Here is a 27,633-nt window from a genome sequence, read left to right on the forward strand (position 1 = left end):
ACAGTGTTGGGCCACTGTGGTGTTTTTCCTGCCATAGGGGTATTAAATTTAATTATATTATGGTCACTATTACCAAGCAGTCCAGCTATATCACCTTTTGGACCAGATCCTGTGCTCCACTTAGGACTAAATCAAGAATTGCCTCTCCTCTGGTGGGTTCCAGGACCAGCTCCTCCAAGAAGCAGTCATTTAAGGTATCAAGAAACTTTATCTCTGCATCCCGTCCTGAGGTGACATGTACCCAGTCAATATGGGGATAATTGAAATCCCCCATTATTATTGAGTTTTTTATTTTAATAGTCTCTCTAATCTCCCTGAGCATTTCACAATCAATATCACCATCACTGTTCCCTCTAAGCTGTGTGCGTGTGCAGATCCTAAACCCAGCACACATGGCGAAACACCGCATGCACAAAAATTTGCACAGAAGAAATTTTTAGCACACACAGCCTGTCAAAAATTTGCACAGAAGGAATTTTTGGCGTACGTGGCCTGTCAAAAATTAGAGGGAACATTGATCACCATCCTGGTCAGGTAGTCGGTAATATATCCATACTGCTATATTCTCATTATTAGAGCATGGAATTTCTAGTCATAGAGATTCTATGATACAGTTTGATTCATTTACGATTTTTAGTTCATTTGATTGTATGCTTTCTTTCACATATAATGCCACTCTCCTACCAGCACGATCTTCCAATATATTTTATACTCTTATATTTTGTATATTTTGAAAGGGAAAGACAATAAAGATAGAACATATAATAATGCCTCTATATAAATCAACAGAATGCCCACACCTTGACTACTATGTGCAGTTGTGGTCACCTCATTCCACAAACAATACATTAGAATTGGAAAAGACACAGAGAAGGGCAACAAAGTGATTAGGGGTATGGAACAGCTTCCATGAGAAGAGAATAAAAACCGGGGATGTTAATCTTAGAAAAGAGACGACTAATGGGGGATATGATCAAGGTCTATAAAATCACACGGAGAAAGTGAATAGGGAATTTACCCCTTCACATAACACAAGAACCAGAGTCACCCAACGAAATTAATTGACAAAAGGTTTAAAAACAAACATAAGGAAATACTTCATCACAGAACTCTGAGTCAATCTGTGGAGCTCGTTGCCATGGGATATTGGGAAGGCAAAAAGTATAAGCGAGTTAAAAAACCAAATATATATAATATAAGGTTATAGAGAATAGGTCCATCAATGGCTACTAGAAAAGATGGTAAGGGAAGTAACCCCACACTCTGAGTGTCCCTAAACCTCCAACTGCCAGAATCCGGGAGTGGATGACAGTGGATAGATCATTCAATAATTGCGCTGTTCTGTTCATTCCCTCTGAAGCAAGTGGCACCAGCCACAGTCGGAATATAGGATACTGGGGTAGGGGACCATTGGTCTGACCAAGAATGGCCACTTAAATTAGCCTAGATCAAAAAAGGCTGGTTGAATATAAAAACCTTATTTAATGAAATACTCTCAATTTTTCTTGTAGTGTTTATAAGCAAAAATATCAAACTATTTTGTACTTCATGGCCTTTGCTCTTCTTGCCAAAATAAAACAGCTTATTTAGTTTTATGATGGGATAACAGCAGCATGTTGCAGGTCCACTGACAGTTACTGTTGCAATTCCAGCTACTTATCTAATTCAAAGGACAATGATCTGAAATTGGAATCGAACACTGAAGAACCTACAACTTTTAATACTGTGGAGTGAAGTTTTTCCAATAAAGCATGTAACTTAACTGCTAAAAAGGAGAACACTTGAATATCAAAAAGCAGCACATTTGCTAAAATAAGCCTTCCGAAATGCAAAGTGAAAAACTGATCAGTGATGCTTCCACAATTAAACATCAGATTATCGGAGAACTTGATTTTCTATTGTGACATAGACAGAAGTGCCTCACATGGAGATGCACAATCTTGATAATTTATTATTTTATTACTATAATATAAAGATATAATTTTTCTATACATATTTTCCTTCATTAACTCATCTTTCAATCTGGAGCTTGAGCCTCCCCCATTGTCCCCAACTACCCGCAGTCATCTGGAATCGTCACGCTTCTCTGGTTCCCACAGAATGACTATTTCCAAATCTCTGAACAAGACTAACATTGGCTACTGAGTAATGAAGCAGTAAACCAAGAAATTAAGCATATCAACTATATCTCATGACTCCCAGACTAATCTCCAATGGAAAAAGGTGCGTCTGTGATGATAATTTTACAGTTCAGTCCAGACTGGGGGAGGAGTTATCAGAGAACAGAAACTAGCAGGTAAGAAGTCTTTCTCCCTCATAAATCATCTGCTAGCCCAGTACTGAGGAAGTAGTGTATTAAGTTGTGAGAGCTACTAATAAATGACAGGAAGGAAGCCCCAAGCTAAACAGACATAGCAAACTTGGAACTACTCCTTTAGAAAAAACAAAAAACAAACCCACAACCTTTCACACAAAGACCTCCACTTAAGAGAATCCTCCTCCTAAAGGAAGCATTAGAAGAGAAAAGCAAATCCAATTTGCAACTTGTAGTGGACATGTGAAGTAAAGTCCAGCTTGCGCCTCTGCAGACTGCTTCTTCCACCAATTATACTGAGGCTTAAGTGGGCCAGGAGAAGGCTGCTGTACCTGCAGTGAGCCAGGTCTAGAGCAAATCACCCTTTTCGGTGTAAGGGTGTGAGATTAAATGCCATATAGCGACACTAGTCTTATAGTGCTTCCATCTCAAACTTCTTGGGTGAGCTGAGGGCCTATGAATACCCCCTTGTATTTCTAAATTTTTTTCTTTTGACAATTCAAAAAAAGTTTAATTTTAGAACAATAAAGACACCCATACCTAGATTCCAAAAACCAGGTCTAGTATTAAAAATTACCAAATTAAATACAAATCTCAACATGCTCACTACTTCTTCCGAGCACCAGCTTTATGACATAACCATGGCCTGCAATATGGTTTGTTTCTCTTTCCTTTCCCCTCCTCCTGCCGGCAATAAAAAATTTTCATATTAGAAAGTCAGGTGTTGGTCACCTTTGAAGATCCTATGGCCAACTAGAGAACTGGCAGGTTTATGACAGGCTCCAGAAATTGAACCTGATAAGAGAGGGGATGTGATTATTATTCACAGTGTTTTAAAGCAATGGTATTTGTTTAACTCAAATGAGGACTCAGGAAGTTTCCAGTTCACAACTGTGTCACCTGTGAAGTGACCCCACAAAACACAAGACAAGATCTGACATTCTGAATATTTAAATTTAAAGAACAAAACAGAATCTAATTTAAATTTTTCTGGACTTCTTTATTCATTGTATGGCAACCAAAATAACCCATCAATAAATTACTTGAAATGAAAAAATGTGTTTGACAATTATAAAACAAAACCTGCTTTTTTTGCCTCTGATATTGTAATCAATGGGGCTACTCATAGTAGTAAAGTTAAGCAATTGCCTAGTGTTTGCAATATTACGGTCTTAGCTCTGATGAAGGCTAAGCTCACATTTCTGGAATCATGGTATGTATTTCTATATTTAATTTGCTCAGAGGCAAAACTAGCAGAATTAATAATTATTCTTTGTATTGCAGTGGGGGCCTCATTGTGCAGGGTGCTGTACAAAGGGATAGTAAGAACGAACATACTCCAAATCACTTAAAACATTCTATTTTTAAATTATACATGATAAATTCCTGTTTTTTTTCTTTCACTCTGTTCTTTTAAATTAACAGCAGAGTGGATAAAAATTGATTTTTTAAATCAATCAATGTTTGTATTTAATTTAAATACATTTTTCTTTTAAAAATAAACTATTTGAAATTAAATTTGAAATTAGGACAATTTTAAAACCTAAATTTAGTATAATCTATTAAAAGAATCTGAATTAAAAAGTAATATTCAAACAGTACATGTTTTCTACTGCCGTTTTTAAGTCAGATCACTAACCTGGGAGGAAGTCACTGGCTGGGCATCTGGAATCAGAATTTGTTGAAGTGCAAGAACAGCTTTTGACCGCAGAAGCCTCCTATGCTGATGCAGAGAGAATATTTTTTTCATTTCTATTTATTCAACTACTTCAGTTTAGTAATTAGTTTATTCAAAGTTGAGAAATTGATTAGCAGTTGAATAAGAAGCAGGAAAACTTGCTGTTCACTTCCCATTCTAAAGATGGGAAGTAGTTCAAAGAGGATGAGAGCTACTAGTTCTAAAAACCATAAGGACACGGTAATTATAAATAATACTTCCTTTATTTAATAAACTAATTTTAAATGAAAATCATGTTTTGATAAACATGAGAAAAAAAACCACATCTAACACATCAGGCAGTGTTATTTAACTAAATTTTAAAATGCTGGTTTTGTGCATCTTAACTGAATTCCAATTTTCATTAAATAATCATTTATATCAAGGTTTCCTTCTTGCCAATTTAAGTCATGATTAAGATCAGTGATTTAAGTCAGTCCACCCACAACAGTAAATCTCATTCCTTGACTAACCCTGTCCCTCCCCCACACACAGAGTGAGTGTCAGTCACTTCGCAATGCTGTGGGAGAAAAAAAGTCCACAGTGGTTGATGACAATAGTGTACTGTGAGTTATCCATGTCTAGTTACATAGTCCATAATCACCCGAACAGAATGGTTGTCTAGTTAGATTAATTTACAGACGTTAAAGAAACTGACACACTGTAGGCAGGTGTCAAGAGCTGAAATACTACATGTCATGTAAGGTTTTAAGACACAGGAAATACTAATACAACAGTAATTCATCAGAACGTATGGATCTGTAGTTCAGGACTATGCTTCCCTTGATTACTCCCTTGATTGCTCCCTTGATTACTAAGAAATCAATTTAATTCTCATGAACTACTGTCATTCCTTAAAAATGTCTTAGACATTCCCAGCTAAATGGATATTGCATAACCACTACCCGCTATTCTGTGTATTATTTATTTAATATAAAACCCCTAGCTCTATTTATACAATATTCATACACAATTATTTGATTCTTTTAAGGTACACTGAACTCAATCCAGACATCACACATTTATTTTAAACAAGGTATTTATTATAAGTAAGGCTATGATTTAGTCATGGTACTTTTAGTAAAAGTCATGGACAGGTCACGGGCAATAAACAAAAAGTCACGGCCCATGACCTGTCCATGACTTTTACTATATAAATCCCCCGACTTAGGTTCTCTGGGATGAGGGACATCCTGCGGATGCTGCTGCTGTTCAGGGATGGGGGAGGTGGAGGGCGATCTGGCTGCTGCTCTGCTTGGGCGGGGAGAGGCCACCTGGGGTCCCGCCGTTGCTGCTTCTCCTGGACCGTTGCTCTGGGGCAGTGCCTGGCACCAGCTGCCTGGGGCCAGCCAGTCAGTCGCACCAGCCACTGCAGAAGTCACAGAGGTCCCGGAAAGTCCTGGAATCCATGACTTCCGTGACCGCCATGAAAGACTTGCAGCCTTAATTATAAGCCATCTCTGTAGAGATTTTTTTTCTTCATTGTGTATTTTACAGAAGTCAGCCATAGATATAATGACACTCCAGTCACAAGGCCAAGGTTGCTCTTATCTCACTTTTCTAAGTTCAGACATACATAACACAATTAGTTTGAATGTCATGGTGTAACACTTTAACAAGTCACAATTGACTTTGTGTATGAAATGTTCTCATTCAGCAAAAATGTTCTTGATAGCTCACCAGAAAGCAAGAGTCATAAAACCTACTTAACATTTAAAACCCAATAACCCTGAAAGCCTTTGGAGAGTGTTATTTCAGTTCTATAACCTTACATATTGAAGATCTTCCCCTAGGATCCCTGCAGTCATTACACATGCAAAATTTATTTCAATAACATGAATACATAAGACTGCTGATATGTATGTTATATTGCCACCACATGCTGTACATCAGTGGTTCTCAAACTAGGGCCGCCGCTTGTTCAGGGAAAGCCCCTGGTAGGCCAGGCCAGTTTGTTTACCTGCCGCGTCTGCAGGTTCAGCCGATCATGGCTCCCACTGGCCGTGGTTTGCCGCTCCAGGCCAATGGGGGCTGCGGGAAAGGCGGCCAGCACATCCCTCGGCCCACACTGCTTCCCGCAGCCCCCATTGGCCTGGAGCAGCGAACCGCGGGCCAGTGGGAACCGCGATCGGCTGAACCTGCAGACGCGACAGGTAAACAAACTGGCCCGGCCCGCCAGGGGCTTTCCCTGAACAAGCAGCGGCCCTAGTTTGAGAACCACTGCTGTACATCATACTATCAGCAAGCCAGGTATGAGAACCTTCTCACTAGATTCACTGTACAATATATGTTTAGAGAACAATGGGGACATAAACATAAATTGTTTTACCTACTAACATTTGCTTTTTGAACTTGAGGGATGTGGATTTCCCAACCCTCAACTTTCCCCTAGTACCTGACACAGGTATAAATATAAATATACTTTGTTTTCAGGTAACTCAGATTTATTTTTTAAATTAAGCAACCAACAAGAAAAAAAAACACACTGTACCTTTGGGGCTTCCAAAAAAGTAAGAATGTATTAAAAAAAAAAAAAAAACACGAGAAGGTTTTCCATATCCAGTATTTTGTACTGCAAACTCAACTTCAAAGGAAATTAATTAGCATTGCCAGTAATTGGATCTAGTTTACAGCAAGCAGGAAACCACTATAAATGGTTTTCAAACAGAATAATCAAAGATTATATGTGCCAGTTATTGAAAATATGAAAGTGTCTAAAGAGCCTTTGCATGCTGTTCTGCAGTTATGCTACAGCTGATCTTATATAAATATTGTAAGTAACCGCCACCCCGCCCCACACACACACACACACACAGGTTTCAGAGTAGCAGCCGTGTCAGTCTGTATTCGCAAAAAGAAAAGGAGTACTTTATTAGAGCATAAGCTTTCGTGAGCTACAGCTCACTTCATCGAATGCATCCGATGAAGTGAGCTGTAGCTCACGAAAGCTTATGCTCTAATAAATTTGTTAGTCTCTAAGGTGCCACAAGTACTCCTTTTCTTTTTACTTACACACACACACACACACACACACACACACACACACAGTCATGCACCCTGGTCCCAATCTTGCAAATATAAGCATGTGAGTAACTTTGCTCAGATTAATAAATACATGCTTACAAGTTTTTGCATCGTAGACCAGGGCTGACTTTCCATACTCCTATGATGGAAGGCTCACACCTAAATTCTATCAAGGCAAGACTGGGCGCTAAAGCACTAAGAGCAAAATTTAAAACCTGTAAAAGCGTGTTTTTTATATGTGGCAGTTGTTGTAGAAATGCTGGTCCTATTAGAGAGACAATACCTCTTATCAGACCAAGTTCTGTTGGTAAGAGACACCAGCTTACAAACAAAACACTACAAACACCTGTGTATAAGTGTGCATAAAAGGGGAAGGTGACATTTTGTTTCATATAACCACTGAGAAGCTGATCCTGCAAACACTTTACAGAATACCATGATTACACCCCATTATTTTCAAGAGACCACTTGCAGCAATAAGTTTTGCACTGTAAGTATTTGCAGGATACATCCCTAATATAGCAAGAAATATTGAATAACCTCAATAAACAATAAACCAAAGGGTAAGCAACAAAACCCCCAAACCTTATTTTCTGTATAAACTCAGCAGTAAAGTTTTCTATGTGGGTACTTCCACAGTGTGTGCTAACAATGAAAGAGAACAACAAAAAGAAAAGAAATTGTTGTTTCCACAGAATTCAGAGAACAAAGCAGCACACATTAACATTAATATAGTACAGTGCTTAAATGGATACTTTCAACATAAAAACCACTTCTAGTATTTTTTTCTTTATAACATTTACAAGAAGCATTTGTTTACTGTAACTGAGAGAATGGGAGGAGGGGGAGAGAAGGGAAGAAGTCCGTTTACCTGACAGCACTTTGCATATAATCATTTAGGTTTCAATAATGCAAATACTTAGTTGTGTGCATATGTATTTTGCAAGGTTAGGGCCTAAATCAGTTTCCCCTGCTTGAATGGGTTCTTCATACTACTGGAAAAAATGGAAAAATAGGAAAATGCATTTCTAAAACCATAAGGGAACTATGGCAGATGTAAAAAGAAAAGGAGTACTTGTGGCACCTTAGAGACTAACAAATTTATTAGAGCATAAGCTTTCGTGAGCTACAGCTCTGAGCTGTAGCTCACGAAAGCTTATGCTCTAATAAATTTGTTAGTCTCTAAGGTGCCACAAGTACTCCTTTTCTTTTTGCAAATACAGACTAACACGGCTGCTACTCTGAAACATGGCAGATGTAGTACTTCAAAAAAATCATTTTTTAAAAGTACAATGTTATTTTAAAGTTGACATTGTCCCTTTATTGACTCCCATTACAACAACCTAGAGTAAAATACAGAACTTACTCCATCCCTTTTTTTTCCAGCTTCCACTATTTGTTTGAAGTCATTAACAAAATAAGAATTAAAACCTTAAAATAGAATTTCTACTTCGCAAGTTTCCTAAATATCAAAGATGAACACAGAAAAGAAATACAGTAATACTATTAATGTGCATATAATATCAGTAATTAAATCTAGTCATGTTTTCAATCAGCAGTTTTCTAATATAGGCCATTTACACTCAATATCCTTACCAGTCTGAAAACACACATACAACCCTTCCCTCAACTGCTGGTTTTATAAAACAAAGAACAAGCATAGCCCAAAGCTGTGTCAATCTTATTATTAAGGCCTCTTGGTCTTAGAAGTGTTATAGTCCTTATAGTAACAACATGGTACTGTGAGGCAACATAACTCAAGAGAATAAAAGGAAAATTTACCAAAAGGATCATAGAAGTTAGTGACAGAAATCATTTAAATAATCAGTCCATTCTCTTGCAGAATCAAGCATACTCTCCTAAAAGTGGGCATGACGAACTACAAGAACAGCCCAAGGTCTGGATACCATGCCTTACTGCAAGAGACTACAAGAAACTCCATCTATTTAGTTCATCCATTAGAAGCTTAATGTGACTTGATGATAATTTACAAGTACTAACATGGAGAGAAGATTTCTGATAGTAGAGAGCTCTCTACCCTAGTAGGCAGAGAGCATAATGATCCAATGGCTGGAAGCTGAAGCTAGACAAATCTGGCTTAAAAATAACTGCAATTTTGTAAACAGGGAACGTGATTAACTCTTGGACCAGCTGATCTACTGATGTGGCAGATTCCTCATCACTTAAAGACTATAAATCAAGACTGGATGTCTTTCTAAAAAAAATATGCTCACCCAGAAACGATAGGCTTGATGGAGAAATTACGGTTGAAGTTCTGTGGGCTGTGTCATACTGAAGGTCAGATTAGATGATCCAATAGGTCCTTTCTTGCCTTAAAAAACCCCCAATCTATTAACCTAGGAATAAAAACGCCTATGGAAGGCAGCATGGAAGGAGCCAATCCAGCAAATCTTTGAACAAAGGTTTGTAGCACAGGGTGCCAAATTTGTTATAAAGCTGATGTCTAAGAGAAACGATCCTCTAATTTGACCTGTGAGACAGCATTTGGTCAAACAGAGCTTCTTACGAACATATTTCATTTCACTGGAAAAAACAACAGACAACTATCTGTAATATGGATGATGTGAGAATATTGTTCTATATTGGGATCTCATGCAATATTAATAACTCATATGCTTCAAGCAGATAAATGTATATGCCTAAGGCTTTATGTGCCAACGATTCTCTATAGCTCTATTTTTTTTCCTGTGGTGAGGGGGGGGAAGGGGGAAAGGGAGGACAAGTAGACACCTGATGACAGACAAAAGGTGCTGCCTTCAAAACCTGCATATAAATCCTGACAGAAGTTTTCTTGGTGACACTTGTGCCCATCTGACATTAAGATTGTGATTTTTTTTTAAAGTTCCATAGCAAACACACACACACCACATATTAAAGTCTCTCAAGGACTAAAACATTAAGAGCTTCTCTCCTTTGTCCTAGCTCTTGAGTGGTTCTAAAACCTCAAAGATTAAATGTCTGTCTTCTTTACCACAAGCTCTGAAGCTGCTCCAAAACCTGAAATAATATGAAAAGATCAGTTTGAGTGATTTCCTCTGAAAAAAGGATGCTTGTAATTCCCATCCACCTTTGAGCAGCAGAGTCAGAAGAAGCTCAGATAATACTGGGCAACATAATTTTCTTCTAAATTTCATTAGACATCAGAAGTACTTCTTCTCTGCTGTATTAACAGCAATTATTACTCAAGAGTTATTTTATAAATTCATATTCAGACATTTTAAAGCTACAGGTAAAATCAGATTTTCTATTCTAACTTCCTGAATATCACAAATTAGAATTTCACCCAGTTACTACCCTTTTGTGTGCCAGTTACCCGATCTTTAGCTAACATTACCAGATAATTTGTGAAGTGTTGACAAAAATGAGTTATATAGATTAAAGGCATATTGAAGTTCCTCAAACAAATGTTTACAATCCAGAAATTAACGCAAACATTTATCATTTATGTAGTACCATAAGAACACATTCCCAGTTCCCAATCTGCACTAATGTAGATATAGATCCCTCCTAGCATAGATGCAGGTTGGAATAATTTATACCACTTCCCTAAACGAAACAAGCTATACTGGCAAAAGCAGCTTTCTTGCCAGTGCAACTGCTTCTACAGTAGAGCATTTGCCAGTAGAGAAATGTCATTTAAAAAAAACAAAAACTACACATACATACACTCCACTAACCAATATTACTGAACTAGCACAAGTTTCTACTGTAGACCTGCCCTAATACTGAACACACAATGTAGCCGAAACCCTCATTTAGTTATCTAAAGAGTGGCACCTTCAGACCCCCATGCAGCTCTGCATTGTTTGGTGCTGAAAGTATTAGCACCTGTTGTAAGGGAAACAGAATCCTGAATCCAAAGTGTGTCAGTTCTCTCAAGATGCAAAATGCACACAATTTCACCAAGTGAGAGGCATGTGCAGTCCCGGTCCCAATCACTCCCAGCACCAAAATCACAGAACTTTTTTGGTGAACCACTTCCTTAGTTTTCATTTGAACGTAGTGGAGACTCTCTTTCAAGGCAAATTTTAGAATGTAGTGAGAGGGAGGAGTAGGGCATAGCTACAGTGTTCTCCTTGCTCCCATGAGATGCATTTTATAAATGGAGCCTAATTTATGCCCCCACCCCTCCTTGGAGAGAACCACATCCAGATCACAAGCAGATCCCAGCCTTTGGAGGAAGGGAGAGCTGTCTCTGCTGCACCATTCCCTCTTGACCTCACCTGGATAATAGTTCTGCAATGTGACTACAAGAGGAGGGTTGGGGGACAGGGACTCTTCAGAAATCTTACATCCCCAAACCCATAGAGATTCTCTGACCTAAGTTCCTATTCACAGGAGTCGTTTTTAAATTAGACCCAGCCCACCCTTTCCATGCAGTAGAATCCTCCCTACTAAGGAGGATTCCAGAGGTAGTGGCTGATATGGGAGACTGAAATGAAGCAACCATGGAATCACTGCCAAAAACGTGAATTCTTGCATTTCCCCTGAAATCCAGGCTGAATTCCAGTGATCTATAAGTTCAGGGGTCTGAATCTTCCATGTGCTCATAGGGAGGGAGAACAATGATAAACAAGAAGAAACTCCACAAACAGAAACTTACAGGGTTCCTAGTCTTTATGGGGCCTAATAGGAAATCCCTCTGGGGATAACCTTGGATCATGGCAGCGAAAGCCTGAAATTTGGCTGTTGTCCTACAAACAGGAAAGTACAAGGGTAATTTCAACATTAAATAGACTATACGGTCTTCGCGTTTGCAAAGCACCTAACAGAAGAGGTCCCTGAGCCAACTGGGTCCTTTAGCCACTACTGCAATACAAGCAGTAATAAAAACAACAGGAGCAGCAGCATTCCAAATGCAGCTCCATCATTTGGACTGGAATTTTTTCACATGCCTCTCTCAGTTCAGCAGTGACAAAGGCAACTAAAACCTTTTGGGCCACAAGTCAGACACTTTTTTATTCATTTTTGTTCTCTCGTTGCACCACTACCCCCAGTTCAGAGGCATTCTACATAGCGCACAGCAAAAATCAATGACCAAACAGGTAGCACATACAAAAAGAGAGAAATCAATGCTCCCATATAATTATTTAATGTATCAAATCAGAAGGCCTAGTTCTACCCAGGTACTACTTATTATTTAATATTTATATTGTAGTAGTACTTAGAAGCCCTAGTTATCGACCAGGACTGCAGTAGGTACTGTACAAATACAGAACATGAGATAGGTAGAACTAGGCGAGGAGTGGACCATCTAGGTAAGTTATATCACAGTAGTTCTGAGCAAGGAGTTTTCAACCTCATTTGCATAATTGTATTCCTCTGTATTTCACTGTACTTAAATACACCTTCCTCATACTTCAAAACACGTTCAAAGTCCAAGACTCCAATGTGAGATTTTAGTATAAAACAGTTTGCCTAATTTATGTAAAAACAATGCTAAAGCATTTAAATAAGAAGCTTCCTGTTTCCCCTATTTCATCCTTCCACTATATGATAGCAATGATTAACACACACAAGAAAGGATCATAGCTTATTTCAAGGTAGCTTTCTTTTATTAATAAGAATGTATATAACAAGATTGTTGGAGGAAAACAAAGACAAATATGCCCCAACAAGCTTTAGAACTACACAGAAAGGAGTGGCTACATTTGCCATATAAATCAGCATTCCTATTTCAAACTAATACATAAATAAAAAGGTTCTCCAACTCTTGAGGGGATGTAATACAAATATAAATGGAAGGGGGAAAAAAACCCATGTACCTAAACACATCATCTACAGAGTCATCTGTATAAAAACCTAATCCAGTTGCATCAACCTTACAATATATTAATTCTACACCACAGAGTCAGTATAAAATGTGTGTTTAAAAAAATAAGACTAACATTTTATAAACTTGACACACTACCAAAAAAAGCATATTTATTGAGTCTCTGGTCTATTTTTAACTGAACGTTTCTCAGAAAGTTTACTATATTGTTTTTACACAAATCGTATTAAATAGGCATGAAACAACATTACATTAGTCATTTCTGCAATAAAACAAGTTAATGCTCTAATAGGACTGTTACTGATAGATTTACAGAATCATATAATGTTCTAAAAGTATATATGGAGATTTACATATTCAGATAGCTTTGCTGAGGCACAAAAATGTCTTATAATATATGTAAACCATGCACTGTCTGAAAACAGATCTGACCTTATTGCAGCAGTTCCCATTCTACAACAAACCCTTACAAAAATATTCAGAACTCTTAATTTCTGGGTTAAAGTCACTGTAGCAGTGGCTTTATGACCATAAATATGCAAGCTTATCATAAGTATCTACACGTCTCTTGCAAAGAGAATCCCCACTCCAGGCCACAGCTGGCTGGTCATGGTTCCACACCATTTAGAGAGGCTAGAAGCATGGCTTCCTTGTGCTCTGTCCCTGCCTGGAGCATCAAAGGATGAGTGGGGAAGTCTCTCGTTTTCCTTGTGCATCTGCAAAGGGATTGGGTACAATATTTTCAATGAGCCAGACTGTCCAGTTCAGGTCGCTATATCTGATTAAAGATACTGTTAAAAACTGGAGATAATACAGTGGAGATTTATCAAAAGTGATCTATCAAAGACGATGAAAAGATTAAATGGTGATAAAGGAGGGATTTACAAGAGACCTATGTAAACAACAAGAAACAAGCACAGCAACTAACTCAAATGATCTGATCTCTGTACAAAAACTATACTCCCCCAACAGCAGTATTTCTATCTAAATAATCAATTAGCTTAATGCAGTTTGTCATGGTCTTTACCAACCATGACTGTTGACAACAGTATTCAGACACAGTAAAATTTCATAGACCCACCCCTTACCTTTACTGCTCTTTCCCCGGCTTCCACCATCTCTCTTGTTCTTGGTCTACCCTAGGCCCTGATCCTGCAAACCCTTATACACATACTTAACTTTCCTACTGAGAGCAGTCCCATTGAAATCCATGGTAGTAAAGATAAGCACAAGCATATCCTGTTTGCAGAATAACGGCTTACACCGTAAGATCCTGGGGGCAGGAATTTCCTTCATCTTCTAGTTAAAAAAAACAACATGCATACCTATGGTCCTACATGAATTATAACATGGGAAAGTGGTTCAATTAGAATGGTTAAATCTTGATAGAAAATGGCTGAGAGGTGACAAGAGTTAACATTTAAGTTACCTTTGAGGTACTAAACCGGTTAAGTCTGATGATCTGTTCAAGGTCATTCAATAGGCCAGAACTAACGGTTGTAAGATTTGAGAGAACTATAACAAGAATTCAAATGAGGTATTATTTTGCCAAAAAGTGAAGAGGAAGAATAGACTTCCAATTGGGATGACAGACACAATCAAGATTACTTTACTTAAACTTGGTTTCAGAGTAGCAGCCGTGTTAGTCTGTATTCGCAAAAAGAAAAGGAGTACTTATGCCACCTTAGAGACTAACAAATTTATTTGAGCATAAGCTTTCGTGAGCTACAGCTCACGGTAACTATATGGACTTTAACATGAGACATTAAGGTGTTTTGTGTTTGAAGTAGCCAGCCTACCTGCAGGGGGCAATGGGGACCTGTTCAATTTGGTTATGGTCTATGAGACCGGTTTTACAATACTTTGGTACAAAAAGTTTAAGTGTTTTTAAATGTGAAAATCTCTGTAAAAAAGTGGGAATGATCATTCTTGGCATGAAGGCTGACAGCTGCTTCTGGCACTTGATCTAAAATAATTTCTAGTACTTACCCATGGGTCCAATCCTACTTACAATGAAATTTGCAGGCAGTTGATCATTGACTTCAGAAGGAGGATCAAGCCCTATATATCACTATAACTTGTAAATCCTTTCAGGCAGAGGAGAGAGGGAGCAACATAATACAATATTGCTGGTTCCGAGTCAAATTTACTTACACTTGAAGAATTTTAAGTCATGATACTATACATTTCTCTCTTCTAAGCCACTTTTTATAAAATATTATCAAATAGATCATTTTTGTGTTGCATTTTAAAAAAGAAATATGTACGACAAACTGGAAAATGGGCTGACATAAATACAATGAAATTTAATAAGGACAAATGGAAAGTATTACAGTTAGGAAGGAATCAATTGCATAAATACAAAACAAGAGATGATTGCCTAGGAAGGAGTACTGTAGAAAAGGATCTGGGGGTTTTAGTGAATCATAAACTAAATGAGTCAACAATGTAATGCTGTTGCAAAAAAAAAAAAAAAAAAAAAAAAAAAAAAAAAAAGAAAGAAAAGCAAAGATAATTCTGGCTGTATTAGCAGGAGTGTTGTAAACAGGACATGAGAAGTAATTGTTAAACTCTATTCAACATTGAGAAGGCCTCAACAGGAGTATTGTGTCCACTTCTGGATACCACATTTTAGGAAAGATGTGGACAAATAGAAGAAAGTCCAGAGGAGGAGAACAAAAACGATTAAAAGTCTAGAAAACATGATCTACAAGGAAAGAGTGAAAAAAATGGATTTGTTTAGTCTGGAGAAGAGAAGACTGAGAGGGACATAACAGTCTTCAAGTATATACAAAAGATGTTATGAAGAAGAAGGTGATAAATTGTTCTCCTTATCTACAGAGGCCAGGACAAGAAGCAATGGGCTTAAATTGTAGCAAAGGAGATTTAGGTTAGACATTTGGAAAAACTTCTTACCTGTAAGGGTAGTTAAGCACTGGAACAAATTACCTAGGACGGTTGTGGGATCTCTGTCATTGGAGGTTTTTAAGAACAGGTTAAATAAACTTCTGTCAGGGATGATCTAGATAATACTTAGTCCTGCCTCCATGCAGGGGACCAGACTAGATGACCTATCAAGGTCCCTTCCAGTCCTATACTCCCATGATTCCACAAACACTGAGCACTTAAAATTAAAATAGGCACAAAGTCCCTGCACAGATCTAGGACAGTATATAGTCCTGTACTGATAAAAACTGACAACGCAGAATAAATAATCCAACCTTTTAGAACCAGAGTCATATTGCATCAACATGTCTAAGAATTTCCCATATAATGACTATTAATCGAACTAAATTATTCATAGGTATTCCAAATTTCCCTCAAAAACCCCCATCTAACACATACAAATTTTGTTTACATTTTGCTTTAAAGAATTTAATAAATACACAATCTATCAACTGCAGTCTTGAATAAGTAATAACTGTTTACAAAGCAAAACTCTCCAAAATACTTTCCATTTGTCCTTATTAAAATTTCATTATATTTATTTCAGCCCCTTTTTCCAAAATGTAACTCCTGCTCAGGATGGGAGCAGAGGTATAAATAGATCCTAAGACACCATCAGGCGTTCCCAACAAGTCATTCCTTTACCCCGTACAGCGGGCATTGATTTACGCTCCAATACTAACCGAGACGGGGGTTCAACGATTTTGGGGGGGGGGGGAAGTGATTTGATAACTGTTTTTCATTCTGAAACCAACAGCCGCGTAAACGACAAAGCTCCTCCGGCAGAATCATTCCCCCACCCAGGGAGCCCGCCCGCGCTGGGCGCTGAACAGCAACACAGAAGAGCCAGAAACGCCTTTCCACCCACGCAGAACCGCATCAGCCAGCGCCAGCGCCAGCGCCGGGTCCCCCCGCTTACCCGCGTGTAAACACAGCTCACCTCCTAAAACGGGAGATCGGTCAGGAGAGGCGCCGGCTCCAGACCTGGGGGGGCGTCCGATTCCCGAGCCAAACAGCAACGGCAGTGACCGAGCCGGGCTGCGAGGGGCGGCGTGTGGCAGCGGGCACTGAGCCCGCTCCCCGGGGCACCTCCCTGGCCGCGTGTCCCACCCCCGCCACCTAGGGGGTAACGGGGCATTCCTCGGACCTGGGGGGCTCGGCGCTGCGTGTTGGGGGAAGGGGCCCCGCCAGCTCCACCGCCCCCGACCGGCTGAGAAGCCCTCGAAATGCCCCGTCCCTCTCCCCAGCCCTCCAGGGCCCCCTCCGGCGACACTCACCCTCCAGCGCCTCTCCCGCGGGCGGCGAGCCCTGAGCAGCAGCTACGCGGGGCGCTCCATAGCGCACGGGGCCCAGCTCCGGCTGCCGCCGCCGGCTCTGCGCCGCACGGCGGGGAGGGGAGTGCGGGGGCCGGCCTCTCCAGCGGGATGGAGGCGAGCGGAGCCTGCGCGCTGGAGCGGCCGGCGGGCTGCGGGCGTGGACGCGGCGGGATCGGGGTCGGGCCCCGAGGCGGAGGCAGGGGAAGGGGAGGAGGCGGCGTGGGGGGCGCTGTGGGGCTGGCCGGGCTTTGAATCTCAGCAGGCCCCTGACAGACACCCAGTCACTCCTACTGCCCGGGGCTGGGTTGTGCCGCAGAGCAGCAGTGATACGGCAGGGGCGGAGGAGGGTGCGGGGACGTGGAGCTCGTGTCACCAAAAAACACACCGGGGGGCGGAATCATTGGGCTGCTCTAAAGTCTTTGGTCACCGCTTTCCCCGTCCCCCCGCTGTCTCGGAGGCCCTGATCCTGCCAGCAGAGGGAGACGCGACTCAGTTTCCAGTCAGCTGAGTGAAGAGCGAACAGTAACGAACGCACCCAACCGCAAAGATTTATCCAAAACCCTTCACAGAGTCAGTGTCAGAGTTTTCCCTCTCAACGATCGTGGATTGCCTCAGCCAGGCAGATCTGATTGCAGGATTAGGTGCCTGCCCAGTAAGCCTTTGTAGCAGGAAGGTGCATTCCCTTATGTTCCTTTAATACCTCGTCTCCGTGGCCAAGTTTTGCAGTGATTATGGTATAAACCACATTCCCATTTGGAGTATTTTGTATGAAATAGGACCATGTTAATACAAGTATTCTGCAGATGAAAGGCTTGGGTTATCTTCCACATCCTGGTGCTCCTGATCTGTAATAAACAACACACACGCTTTTTTGTTCATCCGGTCTTACCTTGCTTCCTCTCCCATCGTAATATATAGCACGGCTGCCACAGTTAAAGCAAAACTCATTTGCAGGTATTGCATTTTACCTTTAGGGCGTTTATTTTACTTCTTGCATTATCTCTGGTTTCCTAATAAAGGATTTTCTCTCTTGAAGGGCTGAGTTTTGGAAAACATACTGAACCTTCAAAATCAAAGTGCAGAAGCATGGGTCCCGATCTAAATTCTGTCACTGACTTTTATAGAAGCAGGGTCAAACCCTTGGGTGTTAGCATTCTGGACAGCCAGTGAAGAGGATTAAAATCCCACTGGTAATAGGCTAGCTAACTTGTTTTATTGGTTATTACTTATAAAATAACTTCTCTATTGTCAGAGAAAACTTGTCAGTGGGTTGTAAATGTCAAATGAAAGTGAGCAGCACAGGCAGGGGCTTTTTCCTTAATGAGAATTTCCTGGAGCCATTTAGTCTTGCCTTTAAAGACATGTTGAATTTATTTATGGCAGGGGAAAGAAACGGATGCCTTAATGGTGTGGGACTTTTCCTCTACGCATTGTTTCCCATTTCCGCAGTTGTACTTGGCAATCACTTTCCTTCAGCTAATGAAGAATAGAAGAGAAATGATGTGCTAAAAAGTAATATTTTGCATACTCTGTGCTATGCACATTTGATAGCGTGTGGACTTTTGCCAAATAGATTATATGAACATTTAAAAAAATTGGCTGGCCTATTAGCTGATACCAGTACACATGACACTGTGCAATGTATGTCAATGTTGTCTTGAAGGCCCTGTTAGATGTGACAGGGAAGTCTTTTTTATTAACTTTATATCCCTTTTAAAAGTTATGTTTATAATGCAGTTAACAATAAGGCAGCTTTGGGGCCTGCTCTCACTGAAGTCAATTGCAAAACTCACATTGACTGCAATGGGAACAGGAGCAGGCTCTTTTATAGAAGGCATCATTCTTGCAAGAATAGGTTTTTAGGAACATTGGATAGTGGATATATTTTTGGTACATCACAAGGCAACAGCTTTTGCCTAAGAAATCTCAGTGGAAGCATCTGTGTGTTGCCAAGCTGCTTCCTGAGCTATTCTTGGACCAGAGTACCTTCTAAGGAATTCCATAATTAAGACTTTTAAGAGATAAAGATATCTCTCCATCATTAGGGACCCAATCCTGAAAATCCCAGGGATGAGTTGGCAATATGTTACCAGGGAGTCTCCACAAAATTTCCTGTTCTCCTTTGCCAATGATAAATTGTGTCCAATTGAAGAGGTGCAAAGTTTACAGAGAAGAGCAATGAAGGACTAAACATCTGTATCCTCATTTAATTTAAATAAATTACATTGTACATGCTCATGAATGTAAAAAAAGAGAAAGGTAAATCAGCTGGCCAAAAAAAAAATTAAATCTAATGCACGTGCTGGAAATGTTTATACTTTACTTACGTTCCATTCCTGAAAAACATACTAGGTGAAATTAATTAAAGTTAATGGCAAAAGTCTCATTGGCTTAAGTGAAGCCAGGATTTCACCCACTGAGAATACCCAGGATACTGAGAATTCAGCAGATGGATTGTGCTCCCTGTGCTGCAGGAAACACTACATCTATCTTTAACACCCAAGCTGCAAACTTTATTCAATTAATACTTATTGCAACATTAATCAGCTATTTGCATGATTAAATGCTCTAGGAGAGAGCCTTTGTCTATAAAAATATGCTGCATGATGTACGCTAACTCAGTGTATTGCAGGATTGATCCCTATATTATACTGCTAGTGCAGTATCCAATAGGATTACTCACATGATTAAAGTTAAGCACGTGCTTAAACGCCATACTGGATCAGATAGCGACTTACCTATATGAAACCAATCCTGCAAATCAGTGGAACAAGGTATAGAAGAGGTCTTGAAAGAAACCAGTGCAACTAAATATAAATTTCTAAATGAAGGATAAAAAACAAAAAAATAGTAACAGTCTTACTAACTGTGTAGTGGTGAGTGGAATTTAAACCTGATTTATGGATGTGAAATTAAACTGATTTACTTTAATGTGCACAGTAGTAGAAAGAATTTGGGAATTTTAATTAGAACATATACAACAAGAAGATTTACTAGTGTAACTATTTTGAATCCTTCCATTGGCTTCCTTGTTTCACCACATCCCGTTCAAGCGTCTTGCCTGGAGGAATAAGACTCTTCACAACTCTGCCCTTCTTTACTTATCTGTTCTTGTCTTCTATTGTGTTACCTCCACCTCCTTCATCCGGTCAGTGATACCAGCCTTGTCTGTCCAGCTTCTCACACAAATATTTCCATGCCCTCATCAGTCCTTCACTTTTCCTCTTCCTTATACCCTTGAACCACTCTGTAAGGCTACTGCCCCCTTCCTCAAATCTCTGCTCAAGACCAACCTCTGCTGCCATGCATATAAGAACTCAGACAATCAGGAGTAGCGGGGGGGGAAGTAATGCTTACTTTATGATTTTTTAAAAGCTTGATTGGTTCCCTCTCACACCCTTTATATGTTACTGTTTAGGCCTCAATCCTGCACTGTGTTGTGCTGAAATGGACTGCTGTACTCACCTAGAGTTTCGATAACTTCAGGGGGACTCCATGCAGACACAGCAGTCCACCTCCACACCACTGACCAGAGGGGAGGAGCTGATCGGCGGAGATTCTGGTGGGTGCTGAGCATCCACTTTTTTTTTTCATGGGTGCTCAAGCCCCAGAGCACCCATGAAGTCGGTGCCTATGAAGGGCGTAGCCACAGGGGGAAAGGGATAATTGTAGGATCAGGGCCTTCGGGCAGAGACCTGTATTCTCTGTGTTTCTGTGAAACACCTAGCACACTTGCGGGCACTATTAAATAAAGATTTTAACCCCTGTACTCCTAACATTTAGAATGTGGACGGGGGGTGGATAGTCTGTTCTTATTTAAGGCCTGGATATCTCCATTTTCCACAACATTTCCCAGTGTTTAAATTACTCAGGTACTTATATGACCCAAATAATCATAGTGTCTGAGCACCTCACAATCTTCCATATATTTATCCTCACAACACGCTGGGCAGGTAGTGCACAGCTATTATCCACATTTTACAGATGCGAAACTGAGGTGCAGAGAGGCTAAGGGACAGATTTTTAAATGGATGTAGGCACCTAAGTCCCAAATCAATGGGAGTTAGGTGCCTAAATACTTTTTATCCCTTAGTGATTTGCCCAGGATCACACAGGAGGTTGACAGCTCCCACTCCTTCCTATTGCTCTTGCAGGACCTGTGCTGCCATTAGGGGGTCCCCCTGCAGCTCAATTGCATCCCAAAAAGGTGCCCTAGGGAAAGTGAAAATTGGTGACACAGCTCAGAGATGGGAAATCTAGAGGGGCAGTGCTGTAGAGCATGGCTGGTCCTGTCCCCACTATCTGTGGACCCAAAATTCTATGTTTTGCTATTATCCCCCCATGTCATACACACTTCCTTTGTCTCCTACCTGGTTTTCCTTTCCCCCTTTGTTATTGCCCACTTCCCTATCCCTCCATCTTTCTCTCTTTCTCTCTTATCAGGCTCAGGATGACTAAGAGGCTGCTCAGGGCTACTCTCATGCTGCCCTATTTACTACTAAAGCTTCCCCAGAACCTCCTCCCAATAAGCTCGCTTCATGGCCGCAACAGCAGCAAGCGCTGACCAGACACACTACTGCATCCTTAATGGGATACTGCACCCAGCAGCAACGACCCACTGAGCACCTGCTTGGAAGTCCAGGCCTTTGACAACTGCCCCAGATTTCCTCCTCTGGTGGCAGTCCTGCAAAGAGGAGTACCTGCTATGGACACTCTTCTCTTCGTCAATTCATGGGAAATATTGGACAGTATAAGAGTTAAAAAAGCCTTTGTGAATTTAAATTTCAAGAGTCATTAATTGGTTAATATTTGTGCAGTGATTTGAAAATATAAAACACTATAAGTATTAAATATTATTAAGTGGCATATATCAGCTTGGTACAATGGACTCCAAGAGCACTACTCCTGTTAGCATACAAATTCTGCTGCAGATGTTAAACCCAGCTCTCAAGCAAATTAAACATGAGCCCCTAGCTCTGATGCTACTGCAACTGAAGTCAATGTGAACTTTACTATTGATTTCAATGAGAGCAGCACTGAACTCTTCTGTTTATAACCTTTGTTCTCACGAAAACTTTCCCATAAGATGAATTCAACAGAGATGACTATTTTAAGAGAAATTTTATTAGAAAAATGGAAAAAAAATCCAGTTTATCTATTTACCATGATGCCTCACTGATCGTTTTTTATTCATTTTTTTTTCCTAAGTGGAAAAATTTTAAAAGCCAATTAAGTTTAAAGAAATGCTTTATTATCTTATCACAAACATGGTTAATTCACAGATACAGCATTACCAATTAATACTCAATTTTGGCCATTGGTAGTTCTGAAATTAACCGAACACTTAGCATTCACTATAATTTTAAATATCAGCATTATTTTACCTTATCTTGAGGAAATATTAAATCATTTATGTAAGCAGAATTTCAACAGCAGATAGAAAACTGCAAGGATGAAGTTTAGTATTAAGTAAGATAAATTGCATTAGGAGAGGAAAAGCAAGTTCTCTGTAGATGCTAACGGGATAATATTGTATCATATCATACTGTCATGACTATTTTAGGTCCTGATCTTGCACTCTGTATTCAGAAAAACTTTGATGAAAATGTTTCCTGAGAGCAAGATCAGATTCTTATGCAGACTGGCAGTTATAATCACATGGATGAATACACCAGTAGATATATATTAGTATAAATCATTAGATTTTTACTTTGGTTGGGATCACAGAAACATTGAAAGAGACACAGAGATATCTGCCTAAACTACAGGAAAAGAGAGAGGGTTACCATGTCTGAGTCATTCTGCTCCTAAAGACGAAGGCTATAAACAACTTCCAGTAAATATATCTGCTCACAATTTTAAATGAATTCACTTTACACACACACTCCCAGATCTTTTCTCTGTTTGTTTTTTTTCTGATTATTTGTTTAACAGGCACAAGTATTCATAGAAACTAAATTTTAAATTGATAATCACAACTATTTGTGCTGGAAGTGGTTTCCACATTGATCCAAGCAGGAAATAGAAGTGATATCCTGTGACTTCTGTCCATTCACAACTAATTAACAACTCAGGGCATAATTATTGAGAGAGAAATTTGTGATAGATCTCAAATATCCCTTTATTTCAAGGGACATTACTCCTTTTACTCCCAAAATTACCACAAATTGGACAAATTTTATTGTTGAAAATTATTTATATTGAAAATAAAAAATCATGAAACAGATTATAGAAAGAGGTATTGATGCTAAAGGAATGAATCCCAGTGTTTTAACTTTCCTGGATGAATGTTTTGTGCTCTCCCTTTTGGGTCTTTGTCACAAATAGCATCACATTTAGACCTTGGGAGGTTGAGAGATATGAATCCATACAGTTAAGAGACATAAAAAGAGCCAGACAATGAGGAAATTGTGATATTCCATGAGCAGAAAGGCTACATTTCTGTAGTATGTTTTTATTTGTTGAAGCATTTTTTCAGCTCTATTCTTCAGAAAGCCTGAGGAGCATACAGAGTAAAAAGCACAACAAGATATGCAGATTCTAAACTAGTAAGGAGCAATAAACAGATAGCCAGATAGCAGAGCTACCATAGACTACTGAGATTTGCTGTCCAGGCATTTGAAAGAGAGAAAATGGTACCATTGATTCCTTCCTCCCCAAGGCTCTTTTGGTACTAGCTGCATAGTCCTTCCATGGATTACTAAAGGAAGTCACAGAAATGAGTCAGTTCACTGTAACCAGGAGTACCACTCTATTTTAGGATGTTATGTTCCAACTTCACAACAACTAAAAACAAACAAAAAACTCCAAGGGAAGTTATATTTTTGCTGCTTTGTAAAAGGTTTTGGGGTAATTAACTGCATTCATGTTACTGTTATCACTTTAAAGATAGGGAGCAAGTCCCCTCCCATTTAAGTCAACAGCAAAATGTCAATTGACTTCAATGAGAGCGGAATCAAGCTCTTGATGATAGATATCTAAGGCCAAATTTACCCTAATATAAGCACATACAGTTTCCACTAAAGACAATAGTACTTGTGTATGTGTATCTTAGAAATAGCCTTGATCCCAAAAATATCTGAGGTCAGAATATTAATTTGCATGTGGAAATCATAGCTACACAACTCTAGGGGACCGCTTGATAGAGTAATTCAGCTGTAGACCTGAATCAAATGTTACTATTTATGGTTTATTACTAAAGGTGAATAAAGCATCATTAGAAACATGCTTAACTCTAAGCTCATAGCCAGAGTCCCAACAGATCATCAGAAAACAAAAGCCTTGAATTAACATACATGTTTAAAATGTTTGTGACTTTGATCAAACAACACAAAATTGCCCATGTCTGTGATTTATTTCTCAGGGCTTGTCCACATTTGAAATGTCACAGCTTCACCACTGCTAGTGTTGCCAACTCTGATTGAAACTATTCCAGGAGATTTTTTTCCCCAATGTGATGTAATGCCATTTTCTTAAAATATCCTATTCAAAAATCTCCCAGATTGCTTACAATAGTCACCGGGGGATCAATGCCTATTCCGGGGGACTCCAGGCCAATCCTGGAGGCTTTGGCAACCCAAAAACTGCAGCTGCACCGTTGTATTACCTCAGTAGCTCACAAAAGCTTATGCTCTAATAAATTTGTTAGTCTCTAAGGTGCCACAAGTACTCCTTTTCTTTTTGCGAATACAGACTAACACGGCTGCTACTCTGAAACCTGTCATTATGCAAGTTGCTACTCTGAAACCTACCTACACTTATGAGAGGTTTCAGAGTAGCAGCCGTGTTAGTCTGTCTTTGCAAAAAGAAAAGGAGTACTTGTGGCACCTTAGAGACTAACAAATGTATTTGAGCATAAGCTTTCGTGAGCTACAGCTCACTTCATCGGATGCATTTGGTGGAAAATACAGTGGGGAGATTTATACACACACAGAGAACATGAAACAATGGGTTTTATCATACACACTGTAATGAGAGGGGTTCTCTTGCCAGCATAGCTAATCCACCTCCTTGAGAGGTAGGTAGTTAAACAGAAGAATTATTCCATTGAGTTAGCTCTGTCTACACTGGGGGTTCACTCAGCTTAACTACATCGCTCGGGGTATGGATTTTTCACACCCTTGAGTGACATAGCTGGGTCGACCTAAATTTTTAGTTTAGGCCAGGCCTCAGTGTGGTCAGAAGCCAAGGAGCAGAGTTTCCCTAATCCAGTGATTCCTGAATTTTTTTTTAGCACACAGGCATCCTTACCTTCAACTTTCTAATTTGAGATCTTAAGTGGAATTTAAGTGTTTCACAGGCCTTGTCCTGGCTCTCTGTATAGCAATGAATTTCACCTTAGACAGCTGTATTTAACAATTGTCTGCATTCAAGATCTTTTGAAGCTGCCTTGAAAGGCCTCAGGCTTGCCAGTGTAGTGCTCAGTAAATTTAACTAATTTACAGAACACGTGGGGTAAAATCCTGCCCCTGCTGAAATAAATTGGAGTCTCTACAGACAAGATAATTATGAATTTAAAGCTGTGTTAAAAATTAGGGCAGTTGAAGCTGCTCCTGAGTTAGTTTAACTTGCATAGTTGATAAATATACATCAGATAACCCAGGCCTCCAGGAGCTTAATCATTTTACAGGATAGTCTGTAGGTCTGAGAAACTATTTATTCACTGTAACAAGTACAAGTAGGTTTTCTTCTTTTTTTGAGTTCATGTTTTTCCTTCCCTTTCCACTCTCATTTTAATGGACTGTTAACAAGATTAAAATCTTGTAAACAAGATTAAAGTAGAAGCAGTTTTTCCTGTCTGTGAAATTAAACCAAACAGTTCATGTGAAAGCAATTCATGTACATCACCAGTGGAATAATGAGAACTATTTTCTTACTGTGTCCTGTATAAAGTGCACAGTCAAGTGTAAGGACAGCTGACTTTCAAAAGTGCTGAGCACCCACCATTCCTATTTGCTTCAATGGGAGGTGTTGGCTCTCAGCACCTGGAAAATTCAGGCCCCCTTCTCCCAAATGGTCCAGAATTAGGAAATGTGCATACATATGCTTGCAGTAAGATTGTGTTTGACCAAATTCCACCCAAACACCACTTCCTTTGAATGTTTAATTACTTTATATACAGTATATACTTCCTGTTATATAACCATATTCTTATGGGTTTGCTTATTTGTTTTATTTAATAGGTTTATACTTTGGCTGTAACACAAGGGACCTGCAGGCCACAGCCTGTATTTTGCCTTCAATGAGCTTTGGATCAGGTCCTATGTACTTGATATCTTTAAAGTGCCATTCCAACATGGACTAATTAATCTTGACAAGCACCCTGTGAAGGAGGTATTGTCTCCACTTAACAAACAGGGAAAATAAAGCAGAGAGAGCTTTTAGTGACTTGTCCAAGACTACATAGGGAGTCAGTGTCAGAGGTCAGATTAGAGCTCAGAAGTTCTTGCTTCCTATTGCATGATCCAGCAGATTACACTGTATCTTGAAATATATCCTTAGCTAGATCCCTGAATTGTAACAGCAAATGTATTGAAAAAGAATACTGAGATTTTTTTCTCCACATAACACTGCTCAGGCTACGCCCACAATTGCACAGTTGCATTTCCACTGTTTCCTCCAAATCCCTGAAATGTATAGCACACTGCACATTCACTGAGCCTTACGCAGCACTACATGGCAGGAGTTAACGCTTAAACTAAACTTTTAACCTGCTGTTGTTAAAAGATTACATGCTGTTTAAAGTCTGTGTTTAGTTCTGCTAAGACAAATGGAAATTAAAGGTTTTGGCAACCATTTTAAGGTCACTGTATAGACTATGCACAAACTTTGTGGTCACTTTTGCCACTACAGTCAGGACCAATGACTCACCCTAAAATGTTTTTGTTTTCTTAAAATATAATTTTGGTCTCAACTCCAGTACAGCACATATGGCCACATTTACTGGGCACCATCTTCAGACCTAGAGGATATTTGTAAAATGCTCTCTGTTCTGCCTGTGAAGCTAAGATTGAATTCAATGTTCCCAATAGGCAACAGATAGGGCTACAGTTCATTATTATTTTCAATTATTGTACTTTGAATCCAGTAGCAAATTGCTGGCTAAAAGTGTTTTAGTTACAAAATACCATTCACTGGATTCTTGTGCCCAACGACTATATATTCTCTATGACTGTGTCTAATCACATTAATGGAGAATCCTGAATAAACAAAATCAATCAGTGGAGGCTGGTGACATGTGAAAATGGGCAAGGACACTTGACGTAAACCTTATTTTGAAAGAACAGAAGCAGATTGGCTTAAAAAAATAAAATAAAATAAATTAAATCAGACCCTGGCAACTAAGGCTTCAAATCTGGATGTCCAGCGTAAAAAAAGTTTGTCCCAATTTTTGGTATGTGATCTCATTCCCTCACTGAAATTAAAATGAAATACTATTTTAGCTAAAAGAACAAATACTTGTGGCACCTTAGAGACTAACAAATTTATTTGAGCTAAGCTTTAGTGGGCTAAAACCCACTTA

General features: G+C 39.5%; 1 protein-coding gene across 2 annotated transcripts in view; it reads right to left on the reverse strand.

Annotated features, from left to right (window-relative positions):
- Nucleotides 1-17,744, reverse strand: part of LIFR (LIF receptor subunit alpha) — a 94,909-nt gene extending 77,165 nt beyond the window's left edge. The window contains exon 1 of one of the 2 annotated variants that reach the window (XM_038403893.2): nt 17,073-17,744. The gene's annotated coding sequence lies outside the window, so the exon portion shown is untranslated. The remainder of the gene's footprint in view (nt 1-17,072) is intronic. The other variant, XM_038403897.2, reaches the window with a different exon arrangement.
- Between the last annotated feature and the right edge of the window lie 9,889 nt (nt 17,745-27,633).

This window comes from Dermochelys coriacea, chromosome 5 (genome assembly GCF_009764565.3).
Source record: "Dermochelys coriacea isolate rDerCor1 chromosome 5, rDerCor1.pri.v4, whole genome shotgun sequence".
NCBI lineage: Eukaryota > Metazoa > Chordata > Testudines > Dermochelyidae > Dermochelys > Dermochelys coriacea.